The sequence below is a fragment of the Python bivittatus genome, unplaced genomic scaffold, assembly GCF_059951505.1.
Source record: "Python bivittatus isolate LINGU-HERP-01145 unplaced genomic scaffold, Pbiv_v1 ctg000340_np1212, whole genome shotgun sequence".
NCBI classification, from domain to species: Eukaryota; Metazoa; Chordata; class Lepidosauria; order Squamata; family Pythonidae; genus Python; species Python bivittatus.
This window is the reverse complement of record NW_028277056.1, coordinates 22,807,609-22,825,839: the sequence shown is the minus strand read 5'-3', so window position 1 is coordinate 22,825,839 and position 18,231 is coordinate 22,807,609. Positions and strand designations below refer to the sequence as shown.

General features: G+C 38.1%; 1 protein-coding gene across 1 annotated transcript in view; it reads left to right on the top strand.

Moving 5' to 3' along the window:
* Positions 1–12,845: 12,845 nt before the first annotated feature.
* The window catches only part of SLC7A1 (solute carrier family 7 member 1), a 49,903-nt gene continuing 44,517 nt past the window's right edge, over positions 12,846–18,231 (top strand). Inside the window, exon 1 of the mRNA XM_007432309.4 lies at positions 12,846–13,276. The gene's annotated coding sequence lies outside the window, so the exon portion shown is untranslated. The remainder of the gene's footprint in view (positions 13,277–18,231) is intronic.

Genomic DNA, 18,231 nt, shown 5'->3' with positions numbered 1-18,231 from the left:
AATGAGCATGAAACTGAGCAAACTCAGGGAGGCAGTGAAGGACAGGAAGGCCTGGCGCAATATGGTTCATGGGGTCACGAAGAGTCGGACACGACTTAACGACTAAACAACAACAAAAAGGTGCTTACAGGACACAGCAAGATTCTACCAAGAGTGCAAACAGAAGGGCAGATAACTCACTCTTGGTTTTCCAAGTTGTTTTTATTGGATCATACTAAGGAAGAGACCCGAAAGATCACACAGCAGATTCTAGCTAGGATTTTTGTGGCAGAAAAAGGAATTGTATGCAAAATATGGATTAGTAGGGCTTCTTCTCAGACAATAGCACAAGTACGTGCAGGTGTCTATGTTCACAGAGAGTTGAAGAATGTGGGGTTCAGGGATCAATAATAGGTTGCATTCACATAATAAATAGTAATAAAATGTGGTTGGTTAATTTTGCAGGTCAGTGTGTCACGTATTCTCATTTAGCATATGATTCACTGTGCTATGTGAACACAAATAATTCAGTTAATTTGAGAATCCATGGTTCAGTTATTTGTGGGGTTGTATATTATGTAAGACCACAATAAAAGAGAACATTTCCAGAACTGGACTGGATGTGTGCAATTTTTTTAATGCTAAGGTCACCCAGGAGTTTCTCTCAACAGACAGTTAAGAAATAGAAGGATGCTGTCTTTACAGTACTAGGAAATACTGTAGGGCTGGCTTAGCACTTTTGAGAATTAATTTAACCCTGTGTATAAAACAGTCTTCTCCAACCTGCCTCTCTCCAAGTATGTTGGACAACAACTTCTATCATCTCCAGCCAATATGGTCAACGTCATGTTGGCACGGTGATCTGCTTTTGGCAGAAACAGAGATGCTGGGACCTCAGGTCAACACATGTGTATTGTAGACTTGTGTGGACCACACAAGGCATTTTCTCTCCAGGGAGTTTTCTTGAAGACCTATGATTTTATAGCTAAGGCAAATCATTGTTCTTTATTTTTTGTAATGAGTCTGAACTTGCTTTCCCTAATTCTTTTAATTGTTAGATATACTGACTTAAGACTCACTCTGGCAAGACCCTATCCATTTGTACATTCTGCCTTTGAACCTGAGTTGAATGCCTGACTAAGAGAAGAAATTGACAGATTAATCTGTTTTCTTTCAACTTACAGAACTTAGATGATGCCACTTGTTGCTACTGGCCCTGCTAAATTTTGGTGCTGCTTAATAGAGCACGCTCATCCTGTCTCAGGACCACTCTACTTGCTTCTGAGCCATTGACCCCATTGATATGACAACTGGATGTTGAAACTCTGACCCCTGGGAGACTAACCTCTCATGGACTCATGACCTGGACACACTTCAATAATGGACAACACGTAGGAGATTAAGTAGAGTTGAGGATTTGAATATTCTGGTACCATGGCATCTATTCCAGACTTGCCAACAGTTGAAGTAACTCTCCTAAATGCTGAACACACATCTATTTCTTCCAACTTAAATAGCTTATTCCAGCAACAGTTTACTTTATTAGCACTGTGATGTCACTTTTGTGCTATCTGCAGTTTACTTTTTTATAAGCCTCTGAGTTGTCAGTATAGTACACACAATTCAGGAGTGCTAATCTGCTCATATAAATTACTAGATTTTATAGTACATGAGTATTATTTGTAACATTATATTTGAAAAGTTATATGAATGAACTCTGATTCACAAGAGACTAGGTTCATGCAGCTTTGCTAATCTATGATTTGTTTTAAGTACAGACTGTTAATTTAGCCACAATTAGTTTCATATGCAATGCTAAATCATAAACCATTGTTTACAAACTACACTAGATAGATGCACACATGTAAAAACAAAACTAAACAATTCTTTTTATATTTTAATGTTTTGTATGAAATCAGCCAGAAACATAAGGACCAAGCTAGGTAATCAAATTAGCAGTTAGAACTCATTTAAGGGAAGATGTACAGGTAGTCCTCAGTTTAAGAACGAGTTCTGTTCGCAAGGTCTGTCCTTAAGTTGAATTTATATGTATGTAATGTACCTGCGATGATGGCATATTTGAACCAGTCATATTTAAAACATATATTATAAAACCAATTAAAATATATAGCACAAGAACGTATCAAATTGTAGCTCCTAGAGTTTGTAAAATTTTAATCATCTTATACAGAAGCAAGGCCACCTATTAGAAAGTATATATACATGGCTATTAAAATATGACACGGAGACAGAACAGACTGTACTGATAAAGCGGATGCAATTTTTAAAAGAAACAATTACAACAATGGGAGGACTTATGGAAAAATTCAATAAAATTTACCCAAAGTTACAGCTGAAGAGAAATTTGGTACAAAATGTTTTACAGATGGTACATAACTGTCCATAATTTCAAAAATATATAAATCATATAATAATACATGTTGGAAATGTGATACAGAAGGAACATTTTATCATATGTGGTGGTTATGTAAAAAAAAAAAAAATCAAAAGTACTGGAAAGAAATACAAAGCATTAAAAAAACAACAATGTTTGAATTGAAACCTCAGTTTTTTCTACTAGGAATCGTTTCAAAAGAAATAAATACAAAATACCGCAATTCATTAAGATATATGCTGATAGTTGTGAGGACAAATTTGGCTCAACATTGGAAAAGAGATACTTTGACAACAGACTGGGAAACCAAACTTGACATATACAAAGCAGTGGCGAAATTAACAGTATACATCCAGTACAGAAGTTTGACTAAATTTAAGCAAGAATGGCTTCTCTATATATTATATGTCACACGATAAGGAAAACGTAAATGCTTAGAGTATGGTTTTTAAGGAGGAAATATGTCATGTAAAGGTAATAACCAAAAGCAATTTAAATGTTATAAATATTTTGATGTAATCACCGTTTGGGTACAATGAGAGGGAATTTAGAATTTAATATGGCTTTCACTGATTGTTTTTAGTATCTTTTTTCTCTTTCCTTCTTTTCCTAAGATTATGTGCATTTATTTTAGATAATGATAAATGGTGTGACATCAATATAAATATTACAGCTTAGAGTTTTGTGGTGGTATCATTTCTCAAGATGATACAGAGGTTTGAGTTTTATATATTCAACTAATTATCTAAACAATGAAATACTGAATTCTAAATTTTATGACAATTTAAAATTCTGTGTATTTACTGATATTTTATTTTCTATCCAAAATGTCCCTTCTAACTTTCCTTTTTCTTTTATGTAGTCATTTATTTTATTCCTTAAATGTTTTAAACTAAATAAGAAATTAAAAATGTTTCATCATAAATCATAAGTTCATCATCATAAATCATAAGTTAATTTATCATTCTCCATTATGTCTTCATTGCTGTTGGGAAGGGGTCCTCCTCAACCTCCTTCGGGTCTTCCAAATAAGCTTTGATCCCTTTCCTTTGTGCAGAGTCTCCTTCCTTAACATCCTGCTTAACTTATTTTACTATTTGATAAGGTATTTAACAAGGTAAACTGGCTATATTAAAGAAAATAGCTTGATTGAGGGAAGAGTGGAAAGCTTAGCATACCATCTTCGTCAGTGGCTAGCCACACTCCCCCAGAAGAAGTAATGAAGGATGCCCACATGAAGGTAATTGGACAATGGATTCATGGATATAGAGGTAACTGGACAATTAATAAAGCAACTTAAAAAAAAAACTGAAGACAGAATGGGACAAACATGCTGTGGGAGTATCTAAAGACTTGACGGGTTTGAACAAATAAATAAATCATTTAAGGGAATGTCACGGCAAATGGCACATATTGCTCAAGTAGCCAGCAAAGCTTATGATATGGCTACAAATAACACTCTAGAGTTAGGTAAGGCTCAAAAGAGTATTCCTGAAATAAAGATTGAGTTGGCAGATTTACAGGGATTGTAGCAGGAGAAATAATTTAAGGAACAAAGGAGAAACTGGAACAACCAATTTGACTACTTATCTCGTCTCTAAAATGAATGACCTGAGTTGTGATACAAATTTACTGGATAAAGCTATCAAATGTGCTTACTGGGCTTACTCTCCTAGGAATACACAGAAATGTAGAGACATTTTGGTCAGGTTTGTAAATTCAAACATAAAAGATAAAAGTATAAGAAAGGAGATTAAATGGGACAGCGAGAGAATATTCTTTTTCCAAGATATCAGCATAGCTACACTGCAGCGAAGAAAGGAATTCAAACCACTGACAGACAAACTTATGCAGAATGAGATTCGACACAAATGGGGATTCCCTTTCAAGTTAATTGTTTTTATGTCACAAGGAGAAAAAGTTACTTCAATTTTGACTGAGATGCAGAGCTGGTTGGCAGAGCTCTCTAACGAGGGATGAAGGAAGCTATCCATGACTTGTCCTTGGGACTGTGGAAAGCAGGCTCAACTACAAGCAGAAGATTAGATAAGAATGCTGCATCAAATTGTGGAGTAACAGAAATTATATTGCCTGGTTTATTCTTTTTGAATTTTTAGGTTTAGAGGAAAGGGAAAAAGGAGGCAATTAAATAAATAAAGGGGGAAAAAACTATATACAATAATAACGTAGGTAAAACTATGACTAAGGAACTATTGTAATTTGGGTGTTTATTGGCTGGTGAGGGAGAGGAGGAATCTCAGTAGGTCGTCCCACCCAGCCCCCCAAGACTTATAGAGGATCCTTAAAGGATCCTCTGCAAATTTTTCACTATTGGTCAAAATGGGACTGGAGGGCAGGGAGGTTGGATATGGTGGTATGGTTTAGTGTGGGGGATGGGGTGGGAGGAGGGGCAAGGGAGGAGGTGATCTCCGAAGAGGGAAGGGAGAATGGGAGGAGGGTATCTATGTAGTAAACACAACCCTAATATTTTATATGCTCTTTATAATATTAGGCAGCATATTGATAGCTTTTGTGAGTAATATGCTTTCAAACATTTCCTGGATGCATGATTATTTTCATTTCATAGAGAAATTAGATAGATACTCTAAAAATGCAGGTAATGGGAGAACAATGTAAAATCATTTCTCTTAATGTTAGAAGTGGGAGAGCCTAATAAGAGGGAAAGGATTGTTAATTATGTTAAATCATTTAAACCTCATGCAGTTATGTTACAAGAAAAATATATAACAAATAGGTTGACTGATAGGTACTTTGATAAACCTTTTTTTTGCACAAGAATCTAATAAATCAAGGCAAGTAGACTTCTTTTTAAAGCTGGCATAAATTTCAAGGTTCAAAAGATTTTGAAAGATAGGGAAGGTAGGTATATATTTATAGAAGAGGAATTTGACAGTAAAACATTAACTCTAGCATCTATATACGTTCCTAATCAGGATCAGATCAGTTTCCTACAAAAGATTATGAACAATAAAAAAAGCAACACAGATAATTTTATAACATGAGAGGAGTTCAATATTGATGCATTAAAACCTCAGATTGGAATGTATAAGTGACAACCATAAGGGAATTTTAGGAGACAGCCTTGCTTTATATCTATTCCAAACTCTCAAAATGGCACACCTATCAAAAAATTAAGATTTGGGTGGCATGGTTATTTGTTAAAGTTAAGGTTAACATAGATTTCAAAATTTAAAGTTTTTTTTCAACAATTATATTCTTCAAATAATCTTTAATATTGATTAAATAATTAATAAATTTTTAAATAGATTAACATTCCCAGAATTGGCTCCAGAAGATATCCAATTTACGGAATTTTCTTTTTCTATTCAAAACTATTCAAAATAGGAAATCTCCTGGCCCTGATGAATTGTCAGGAGAATTTTATAAAGAATTTAAGGAGATTTTAATACTTGAATTTTTATTTTTATGCAAAACCTTGACCAAGAGGACCCTTTACCAGAATCTTAGAAACAGTCTAAGATAATTTTGATCTTTAAATCGGGTAAAAATCCCCAGGATTTGGCATCTTATAGGTCCATTTCACTTCTTAACATGGACTATAAACTGTATACAGTGGTACCTCTAGTTACGAACTTAATCCATTCCGTGACTCTGGTTGCAACTCGAGTTGGTCTCAAGTCGAGGTAAAGTTTCCCATAACGTTCAATGTAAATACCGTTAATCCGTTCCACCCTCCGAATTTGGTCGCACCACAAGGCAAATTTCCCCATAAGGTTCAATGTAAATATGGCTAATCCGCCCTCCGAATTTGGTCGCACCCCGAGGTAAATTTCCCCCATAAGGTTCAATGTAAATACGGCTAAACAGTTCTGAAACATATGCATTTTATTTTTAAACCTCAAAAACCTTCCAAACGCCACAAAAACCTTCCAAATGCCACAAAACACACCACAAGCCTCACTGAACGTCTCCTTGCTACCGTGATCTCGCCCACAGGAAGCCGCAACCGCGTGGCAGCAGGGCAAAAGGCCGCGGATCCGGTTTGTATCTTGAGGCGGAGTTCGCATGTCAAGGTAAATTTTTGGGGCCGGAGCTGGTCGTATCTCGAAAAATTCGTAAGGAGGGGCGTTCGTAACTAGAGGCACCACTGTACTAAACTGTTAGCTAATCAACTAAAAGTGATTATAAGTAAAATTATTCATATGGATCAATCTGGCTTTATTCCAAGTCGAAATATATTATAATTACCCCATCAGGTAATTATCAAATATTATACAATTTAGTAAAATTAATAAATCTTCCCTAGCCATTTGTTCTTTAAATATATTTAAAGCTTTCGATTCTCTGAGAATACAATTTTTAAAACAAATATTAAATTTAAATTGGGGGCTGTTTTTTTGTAAGTTGATTGAACATATTTATGGAGCAATTAAAGCCCAGGTAAGACTTAAAAGTTATGATTCAGATCCCATCATGATTTTAAGAGTATCAAGCAGAGTTGCCCTTTATCACCTTTACTATTCAACCTAGCCATAGAAGCATTGATAATAGCACTGAAATCCAATAATCACATTTGTGGGGTGAAAATGGGAGATAAGACGTATCTTTTAAATCTATTTGCAGATGATATGATTTTGACTCTCTCAAATGCTTCTTATTTAGCCTGCTAGATTAAGAAGGAATTAGAGGAATTTGCAGAGGTGTCAGGACTATCAGTTAATTTTCATAAATGACATCTGATGTTTTTTCATATTCTCCCAAAAACTCAAAAGGAAATTACCATAGTTTTAGGGATTCCAATAGTATATAAAGTTTTAAAATATTTAGGTATTACTATTACTAAAAGTATTAATAAAACCTTTACAAATAACTATATACCAACATGGAAGATATTAAATAAGGAAATGAAAAATTGGGCTTCAAAACATTTCAATATTTTATTTATTTCAAAGAAAGCTTCTGCTTTTATGTAAAAAAATTGAGAGTAATAAAAGGATTATATATGGACCTCAGAAACAAGGGGGCTGGGGCATGCCCAATTAGTTAATATATTATCAAGCGGCACAGATAGGGCATATGATTCCATTTATTATGGAAGACTCTTCTAAACAATGGATTCAAATTGAAACTATGTTAGAGTCAAATAAGTTTATAAATCAGTGTTTTTTCACCCAAAATATTCTTCTAGAATAAAACAGATTGAAAATGTTTTTAATAAAACAATGCTTCAAATTTGGAAGAATAAATACAGTTTTGATAAAGGACATTTCTCCTTTAACTCCTTTGATAACATATTTCAATCAAGATCATTATTACACTTTGGCTAAAATGAAATCTTTGAGAGCATATGATCTTTATAGACTAAAAGATTTTTATAGTAATAGTAAACCTCTCAATAAATATCAGATAGAGCAACTAATAGGTGATAAGCTACCATGGCTTTTTTGGTATCAACTCAAATCTCTTTTGGGCAATAGAAATATTAGAGCTTCACCAATACAGTCTTATAGTAATTTTGAGAATTTAATACTTCATTATTTAGAACAACCAAAAGGAACAATCTCGGAAATGTATAGGTAATTACTGCAATCAGAAATAGGAGATCCACCATATGGATTAAAGGAAGCTTGGGATACTGATCTTGGTAACCCCATACAGGAGACAAATTGGCAGCAGTTATGGAAATTGGGTGGATTCACTTCAGCTTCAATGCAAGAATTGCAGTGGAAGATTATACATAGCTGGCATTGGACTCCTGCTAGATTGGGACATATACAGTATATCAAAATTATTCTTCCAAATGCTAGGGAGGTTGTCAAAAAAAAGGGGGGGGGTTTCACTTGTGGTGGTCATGTGATAAAGTTATACCCTTTTGGCAAAAATTTTTTGGAGAGATAAGTATTATTATTAAACAAAGAACTGAATGCTTTCTTGAGTTAGGCTTATTACGTTTATTTACAGAACCAAACCATAAGCTTAAAAATAACGAACTGATTATCTATTTAATTTTAGCAGCCAAAATAATAATTGTGCAATATATATATATTCACATATATATGGTATATATGGTAAATTTTCACATGTATAGCACTTGTCTCTTTCTTCACATTGTAGTAGAACTTTTCTGTATTTTCTATCTTTTTTCTTTATACATATCTTGGATTTACAGTGTGTTAATGTGGCTACCTGATATTGCTTGAAATAAAATTTTAAAAAACTTAAATTTATCATAAATCAGGGCAGTGCTAGTTCTTGAACAGCATAATTAAACCATTCTGCTCATGTCGATCTACAGTACATGAGAGAAAAACACAACTGCTTCTAGACAGATCTTTTAACATTCAATACATATAGTTTATTAAAGTAATTTTATGGAGCATCCAGATGATGTCATCATATGTCCATGGGAAGTTTCTAAGATTTCCAGGATTGGTTCCAAGTTTGAAGGAACCTGGAACAATGTTTCATCTCCTCTGTCAGTGGACTGGTGGAGCTACTGTATTTGGCTGGTTTGATAGTGATCCAGCAGCATTGGGAGACCAAGTCTGACCATTTTTAAAATATTCTATAAAGCTCCTCAAGGACATTAACAGATTGGCTAGATCTTTCTACCTGCTACTAGAATACAGGGACAGGTTTTTTTTAAGAACCCAGAACAAACATCAATAGTGCTACTTAGCAAACACCTTAGGATGCCAGGTGTTGATTTAGGCCAAGCTATCTTCCCAACTAACAATACATAGCTCAATGCTTGCTCTTTTGGCCTTCTTCAATATTAGAGTCTTAAACAGTACATTAACCCCCTTCCAATGAATTACTTGAAGCAATCTACAGAATGGCAAGTTGACTACATTTTTAGGTTTGGTACAAGCCAGGGTCAAGGTCACTACTGACGCATGAAAGAGCAGTGTTGAGAAGGAGAAACAAACTGGAGTCTAGCTGTATTGCAGGACAGCTATATCAGTTAGAAATAGGTATTTTGTATATCAAAGAGGCTGCATCTGCAGAAGTGAAGATAAGCAGTATTTTATAAAATATTTGTCTCTGCTACTTTTTAATACAGTGAAATATTTAGGCAGTTGCAGTTATCCCTGCTCTGGGGCCCTCCAAACATACCAAACTCCAACCTCTTTATAATCTCCATCTGACATAGATACAAGCAACAATGAAAACAATGCTAATATTGCAGCCATTAAGTTTGAAGTTTGCTTGAAGTTATCTTTTAACGAAGTGTGGAAGTTCTACATTATTTGGGGGAAAAAAAGATTCAAATTTGCCAAGAGGTGATGGTTACCAATCTCATTTTTCTATACTTCTCAAAGAAAAATGACTATAATAACCTGGTTCTATTTTTGTTGGTTAGGAACAATTTGATATGATAGTGTAAATGTTCTACTCTATCTTTGCTGCATAATAATTTTTATGTCTACCTGCTTGCTAGCTGCCCAGAGTTGTTGAGAGTCGGGCATCATACAAATTTAATTTAGTGGAGAAAATAAATCTAACAAACAAAATGGAGACTGCACCATTTTCCCTCCAGTTTTTTAGTTATGACCAGAGTCAAAACCCAGTTCATATCTTTGCCTAATCCTATTAGACCCAAATTGACCCTCCTGCTCCCCCACCCCACGCTCTCCTGCAATCCCATGTAAACCAAAGAGCAGAAGCCTCCTCACCAACTCACAGTACAGCCCAAGGGCAGCCCTTACAAGGGAAATGCAACCTAGAGAAACCCCAAAATTCTACCCTCAATCAGCCTGAGGACTTCAACATTCTATCTCCTTTAACTGTGGACTTCCTCAGCTCTGCTGCCCTCCTGAAAGGACCATTTTGTCTAACAACAGAACTCATCCCAGGTACACTGACAAGGACCTGCCCAGCTTCCCCAAACTGGCCAGCCAATGGGATCCCTAGGATTTTCCACCTTGTAGCCCTCTCATTCTTGCTCTTTATAACATAAGTTGCTTTATATTGATTAAAGTGTCAGGTGGACAGCTTCTAATACCAGTCACAGGGCATGTGCAATTTTTCTTTTTGTGAAAAGAAGAATCCCTACTCCATAGGTAAGATAGAGTGATTGGAAATAATATTCTCCTCTGGAAACACTCAACACTTCTCCTATGATTCTACAAACAAGAAAACACAGATCTACAATTAAATCCAGCAGACCCTCCCCACACACATCAACTGTGTTTTGTAGCTTTAGTGCCTAAAACTATAAAACATGTAATAAATAAAGCCAGTGGAATTGTATTATACAGACCACAGGAAGATTGCAGGTCCTTCAAAATTTCAGGAGAACAGAGCAGTTTTATTCTGACACCAAAAATATTGTAATATGGGCACCACACAGAATTCTCTGAAAAGAACTTTCCAGGCCTGGGGATCTGGATATTACTAAGAAAGCCATCTTTCCCTCTAGTTGCTACTCTCCACATTTCTGATGGGGAAAACAGACTGAAGACTTCCACAGAGGAAGATGACCAAAAGTGTTCTTAGCAGCTCAGCATCTAGGTTTCTTTCAAAGGATGAATTATGATCATCGAATTGGTATATAAGTGACTAAACCTCTGTGAGGCCCCTCTTGATTTTCAAAGCTCTTCCAGCCAAGCTTAGGCTGAATAGCAAATTTATAACATCTTTATAAAAACAAAATATCATCCTCCAAATATAAATAAAACAGGGGTGGATGACCTGAGGTCTACAGAGCCTCAAATTGCTCCCCTCTGATCACAGTTGCTAATAATTGGTGGCACAATTTTCTACTAGTAGTTAAGAAGCACCCCAAAATGGGACATGTGCCGTGAATTAGGTTTGATATTGTTAAAAAAAAAAATCAGCCAACAAAACCCAGAAAATCTTGGCCCCATCCATGATGTGCCACAGCCTCATCCACGTTGCATTATCACTCCACTTACTGCCGTTCTTATTTTCTCAAACTATGTGGAATGGAAAGTTGCCTTTGCTGAAATACTGTGCTGAATGTCAACTCCTTAATCTTTTGCCACAAAAATCTTATTTTCCAAAGGTCCTGATACTTCAATTTAAGTTTTAAAAAATCTACCACCTCTTTCCAAAAATGACTCCATTGAAGCTGGGTAACTTATAAATCGCTGGAAAATGACCATGCTTAGCTGTGAAAGCCCTCACTATATTCAGGAAACCTTGCTCACCAAGTGATGCAATCCAGCCAGAGGATTACCATGCATTTCCTTGCCCGCCTGGCTGTAGGAGGATTCAAGCAATATGGCACAGTTTTGATTTTTTTTTTAAAATTAGTTCTTAAATGAAGCAAAGAAACTTATTCTAATTTCCAGGGTCTGTAAATGAAATGTGAGTACATCATCCATATAATTTAACCATTTATACTCAGAATGCACCAGAGCTCTAGTTTGAAATAGCTCGTTGGACTGTAGCTTTGTTTCTGTCTGGCAGGGAAAAACACGATAACAGAAGGCACCTGAAACGTTCTTTCTCTTTCAAATGCCACATGAATCTTTGTTATGTCAGAACCAAACATCGGTAGAAATGCTTTCCACCTTCCACTGGAATTCAGCTTTTATATGAAAAAGATTCCTTGTTCCTGCTTTATATATGCACCTGGAAATATGTCTCATTAAACTTAATGGGGCTTTTTTCTGAAACGTGATTATTATAGATTATTGCATTCATTTGTTGCCCTTTATTAATTCGCCGTTTTTTCAGGGTTTCATTTTATTACGATCTGCGTACTTGTCACACTGCCCTGAAGGCTTACTTATTGCCCGGGTTCGTAAAAACGCCCCGGGTAGAAGGTGGCGGCGGGTTCTACGCAATCAGTGCGGTTAGTTTCCGTGATCCCAGGTAACTGAGTTATTCAATAAACCCTAGTTCAGTGAGACGCAGTTGGTGAGTTCCCCGTTCATAGTTACAGAAGACCAATATAAAAGAAGATTAAAAAATAAATTAGATGTCCCCTCCCCAGTTTTGGAACATTAAATACAGTATATCAGAATATATTCTAAAGAACTTCCCCTTGCCTAAACGAATGGTTAAGCAATTCAAGATTTGGGGGACAGAGTGGAGATGCCGGCGTCATCAAGATCCTGCCTTTCCCTCGGCGGGGATCATGGGAGTTGAAGTCCAAAACAACTGGAGAACTCCGCGCTGGGAAAGCTATACTATTTTCATCCCTCCGCCTGTTCTTTCTCACCACGTACTCGCTGATCTCACCGGGCGCTCTCCAAATCGACGATGCTCGACAATAAGAAAAGGCAATAGGCTTTTAAGTGGCTTCCGCCGCGCCTGCAAGGGGGAGGTAGCGCGCGTGAGGTACCGGAGGAAGGAGGCCCAGGCGCCGCTGGGCGGTTTCCCAACCTCGCCCACAGCCACACCTTTAGGCGCGAATGCTGGCGGCAGAGAAGCCGCGCGCGTGTTGGTGCCCACCCGGGACTTGTAGCCGCGTAGGCGCGCTCAGGGCCACGAGTCGGTCACTGGGGCTCCCCGGCACGCGCCTCTTCCTGGTTTTCAACGTCGCTCGACCGCTCGACGCTTTGTCTTCCCCGCGATGCACAACCGGAGGTGGAGAAAAAGGGAGAACGGAACTGAGTGGCTGTTCCAGGCAGCCATTCCCCCTGTATCTCTTTTCTCCGCCCTCTCCAACCCCTAGGCTTCTTTTTTGTTATTGTAATTTCCCTCCCCTTCATTCACTACCGTACGGAGTGGGAGGAGTCACTACAAGTACCCGCGGGAGCGGTTGTAAGAGCGCAACGGAGGGGCGCCTGCTGTGAGCTTTCGGCGCTGCACTGAGCTTTAAGCGCGCGGCAGGTCCCGCTTCGCTTCCCACCTCCTGATCATCTTCAGCGCCCCTTTTCTTCTCCTCCGTTCTTTTCTACGCCGGCTGCCACCGCCGTAGCAGAACTATCCCCGGATACCAGCTAGGTGAGTAGCCGACTGCGCCCTGGCAGTGTCCCCTTGTTCTGCCCTTCCTTTCTCCTCTACCATCTCCCGAGCTGGATGGTTTTCAGCCTTGCTCAGATGCCCTGAATGAGAGACCGCGGGTGGGGGGAGAAGACAGACCGGGCTAGGGAGAAAGCCGCGGCGACACAGGGGCCGCCCCGCCTTTCTCCGTGAGGGGGGTCGTAGACACACATTATTCAGCAATGGCTCCGAACGCTTTCCCCGAACGGTTGCACCGATCGACGTGTGCTTCGGCGTCCAGCCGCATGCCAGGCTGGAATCCATTTTGCAACGGCGTGGTGCATGATGCAATGTTTATAGCGATAGGCGATGTGGAGGAGGGCGGAAGCATGCGCCCTGCCTAGGTAGATCGAGCACGCGGGCTGGCGAGCGGGCTGGCTCGGCTTTCCGTTTCTCTCTCCCGACCTTCCTAGGGCGCTTTCAAGGCGACCCCTTCCAACCTCAGATCCTAGGCGCTGAGCTAATTGGGCTTAAGGGATGACAGAAGTCCTTCCTTAAAAGGTCCTTTTTTCGGATCATGCCGGGGGGGCGGCGGCGGCGGCGGCTCTTTATAGTGACTCACCACTTAAAGCACAGCAACCGGACAGTTTCACACTTGATTTGCCTCGAGTTGGCTTCGTCTCGGGGTATCTGCCAGATGCAATTAGCCTACGGATTAAATAAGATGCGCTGCGCTTATTACGCTGAAGGAACTTGTATGGCTTTACTTGTCTATGGAAAGAGCATCGGGAGGTTGCTCAGTTTACTGTTAATGATTTTTTTGTTGTTTTAATGGATGGGTTTTTTTACTGCCTCCTTCCTTTCCCTCTTGAGGTCTATGAACAGGACACAAACAATTGCTCTGAAACTCAAGTCCGCAGAAACAGAATATATTCTAGGCAAATTACACATAAAGTTCCAAGCCGGTTTCAGTGACTTGTCTCCTGTCTCCTGCAGTGAAAATTTTGACTGTGAAAGAAATGAGTAAATCTTACCTGTTTCTTAAGTTTGTGTGGGAAACTGCTTTAGAGCAGGAAGTTATATTAGTATAGTATCAAGAGATTGTTCCCCCCCTTTGCTTTTTAAGTAGCTGTTGTCACCATAAACACCTGTGGTTACTATCATGAAAAGATACTACACTGTCTCTTTCTTAAAATAAGGGTGAACAGCCTATGCCCCCAGCTTTTCTGTTCCCTGGGGACTACTGACCATACTGCTGAGTTGTTTTTTATAATTTTTAATTAAAGGATTTTATACAGTAATAAAAACATACAGATTTAAAGAAAAAGAATAAAGAAAAGTACAGAACAAATGAATAACCAGAAAAAGTAAAGAGAAGAAATGAAAAGAGAAGAAAAGAAAAAAAGAAAAGAAAAGAAAAGATATAAAGAATCGGCTTCTGATCTTTACAGCAGTTATAAATAAATGTATCATCTCTCTTCCCTCTGTAAGGTTAGATCCTAATTCCCTTCTTCCCATATTTTATCCTTTCTAATTATCAAATCCATAAGTCACTAGTTCATTTTTTTCTGTTTTCAGTAAAAAGTTCATAAAGGGTTTCCAGTCACAAATAAATGTACTTGTCTTCTCCCTGATCAAGCAAGTTAATTTTGCCATTTCTGCAAATTCTATCACCTTTATCAACCGGTCCTCCGCTGTGGGTATTTTGGAATAAATTTTTGTTTGTACAAAAACAATCTTCCATGAATCTTTTCATGCTGCTGAGTTTTAACATAGTGTTTACATGCTGTTTTGTGGCATGCAATAGATGGAAACTGTCCTCTAGGCCCTAAAGTAAGCTTAACACAGCTTTAAAAAAATCAGGAAGCTGCTATCACTGGACACAAGATACCGAGGAATGATGTTAGGTATCTGCGACCAAGAATTTCAATGGAGATCATTGTCCTGGTCAGCCTGATTCTGGCTACATAAACTGCATTTGGACATGAAACATGAAAACATGTTTGCACACATGTGGGACTGATCTGTCATGAACCGTGAGTGAGTACTTAGGCCCCAAATGGCTCTGGTGGCTATAGACAGTCCACGTTTCCAAGGGTGCAGTCTTTGTCATGGCTGACTGGCTAATAACTCACTTTTTTTGTAATGGGAAGGGGGGATTAAAACTCCCTGAAGGTTGGAGCCATTGCAATTATAGGAAAGGAAAAGCTTTGCTTCACTCATTTCCTGTTCCCCTTGGGTGGAGTGCATGGTGGAAGGAAAAAATGGGACAAGAGAGGGTATGCCAAAGGAGTCCAAGTTTGAAGCTACTTTAGCATCCTGAGTCTGTAGAGATTGGCAGAGAGTATTAATTTCTAAGTAATCCTCTCCTCTGGGCATAGAAGACCCAAGGAATTAGAAGTAGCCTGAGATACAGTGAAGGAACTGTATGCCACTGAAGAGTCAGTTTGTGACCAGAGCAGTCTGTAAGCCATGTAAACTCAAATCAGATGGGTTATTCAACAACAAACTGATTGCAAGCTTTTCTGGTTAGCCTTAGACCATTTCTGTTTTTGTGTGTGTGTGTGTGCGCGCAAATCCAAACATTGCACACAATGCTAGTTCAAAGTAGTTTGGTTTGCTATTTTGGCTCCTTAGAAGCCACCATTTGTCTGAGTTGTACACAATAACAGCCTGCAATCTATTGTTAGGATTTTAAAATCTTTTTTTCCTTCTGTGTGCTGAGAAGACAGAAATGTGCAACCCACATAGGTAACAACAGGACATGTATACTACTATGTCTGAACCCTGCCAATGAAATGAACTGACATTAAAAATTTTGTAATTTCTGGATTGGCTTTATTTGATTCTGAAACTGAAGGAAGGAAAAAGATGGGTGCAGTTAAATAAGCAAGAGTGAAAGTAACATGTGTGTGAACTGGTTCAAATGAATGCAGACTTTTGTGCTTTTATTACTTCTGCAATTATAATTTTGTAATTATGGTGTAATTATCTGATAACAAGCGTTCAGCTTTGTTTAAGCTTGCCTTTTGAAGTACAGGTAGTTCCTGGGTTAAGAACGCCCAGTTTATGGACAACCCATAGTTAAGAACTGAGACTACTGTAGCAAAATTCAAGTTAAATACACAATGATTCAAGTTAAATACATAGTGGTTTGAGTTCATTACACAATACTACTTAAACACTATTATACAATAACACTATTATACAATAATACTGTTTGGGCTTACATACAAATTCGACTTAAGGACAGGCTTTGGGAATGGAACTTGTTCTTAAATTGGGGACTACCTGTATTTTGTGTATTGTTAGGACTAATTCATGCTGCTTTTTGTTGCTTATGGAGTTAATGTACAGTAGTACATTACAGCTTTTACTGCAATTTCATCGATTTCCAAAGTTCATTTTGAGCATAGGCTATGATGCAAAATTGCTGCAGCTGTGACCTACCAAGTTGTATTGATCATACCTAAATGTGGGCTCCTCATACTGTTGAGCACTGTATGCACTCTACAGAGGAATAATTAGACCTTCAGCTACTTGGTGTTAGTCCGGGTCTGCTCCCAGGTACAAGATATCAGAGAAGGAAAATATAAAATAGAAAAATTGGGTGATACTTTGGTAGGTATGCACACATGAGCATGTGGCTGCATTTGCATTTTTAGAATGATTTGGAAAGAGGGCCAGAAATGGTGCTTCCTAAGCTTTGACGCCCCAGGCCAGTGCCTATTCAGCCTTAGCCTAAAGCTGGCCTGGTGCAGCTGTTATGACATACAACCACACTTTCAATATTTCAGTATAAAATGTTCCCCCTTCTGTTTGGACAGAATGAACTGTGACAAGATAAACTAAAAATATAGTTTTCATTGTCTTTGTAATTAGCTTCTTAGCATTTTAGGAAGTGACTTTTTCAATACATAATTTGCTACCCTCAGTGGTTCTCGGTACATAAAACTGCATAAATGCAGCCTATTGTAATTTGCTATCCTATTCTACTTATCCTAGTTTTCATTAAGCCTTTGTTTCCTTGAGAGCTTTTTTCTTCCTTTATTATGGAAATCACTTGTATGCCATCTTGGTAAGTAAAAACTTAAAACAGAGAAGGTATACCTTCCTTTCACCTATCGTAATCTATCTGATTCATGCTCCTATATCTAGTGAACCTGTTTTAAATTGCATTTGGAGCAGCAGTTAAGTTTTGTGTCCTTATGTTCTGTGTAGAAAATGATCCAAGCCATGTACTATCCTGGCCATATAGTAACTTCATGTCCTTTATGAGCTTCAGTGCAGACGTCAGCTGTGACGTTCTTTGGTAACATCCTGTTTGGACTATTGTATTGCAGTATGCTTGGTTCAAAATAGGTCCTTTAGATTACCAACTAGACTGAGCAGTTTCTACCATAACAGGTCTGTACTTCATCAACTGCAGAAGCTTCCAGTCCATTTCCACACCCATTGTAAGTGCTAGTTTTAACCTGTACTGGTATGTAAAGTACAACATATTAGAAATGGGTGTCAAACTGGTGTTTCGGCCTGTCTTTGTAAGAAGCTTTAAGGTTCACCCATATCTTTCATCTAATGTTTTATATATGCCAATTTGAAGATATCCTTTTAAGTTAGCTAATGGTATGATGATTTGTCAGATAGGTATTTGCAGTTATTAGTTGTTCCATAGAGATAACTTTTAATTTAACTAACAGAACACACAATTTCCTTTAATGTAGTTCACTGGAAGAAAATCGTAATTCTCTTTTATTTAATCCTACTAGGTTTTTGAATCGTTGAACAGATTTGGAAGTTTAGCAGCATGTCCTGGGCATTCTCCCAAAATGGCTAGCAAGGATAATGTGATCAAGCACAAAACATCAAAACAGATCCCACACCTCCTCCCTCTTGCTTCCTTACCTGAAGCTGTCTACCAATTCAGTTTGCCTTTGCCTTTTTTTCTAGACAGATGGGCACACTTACAAACAAAG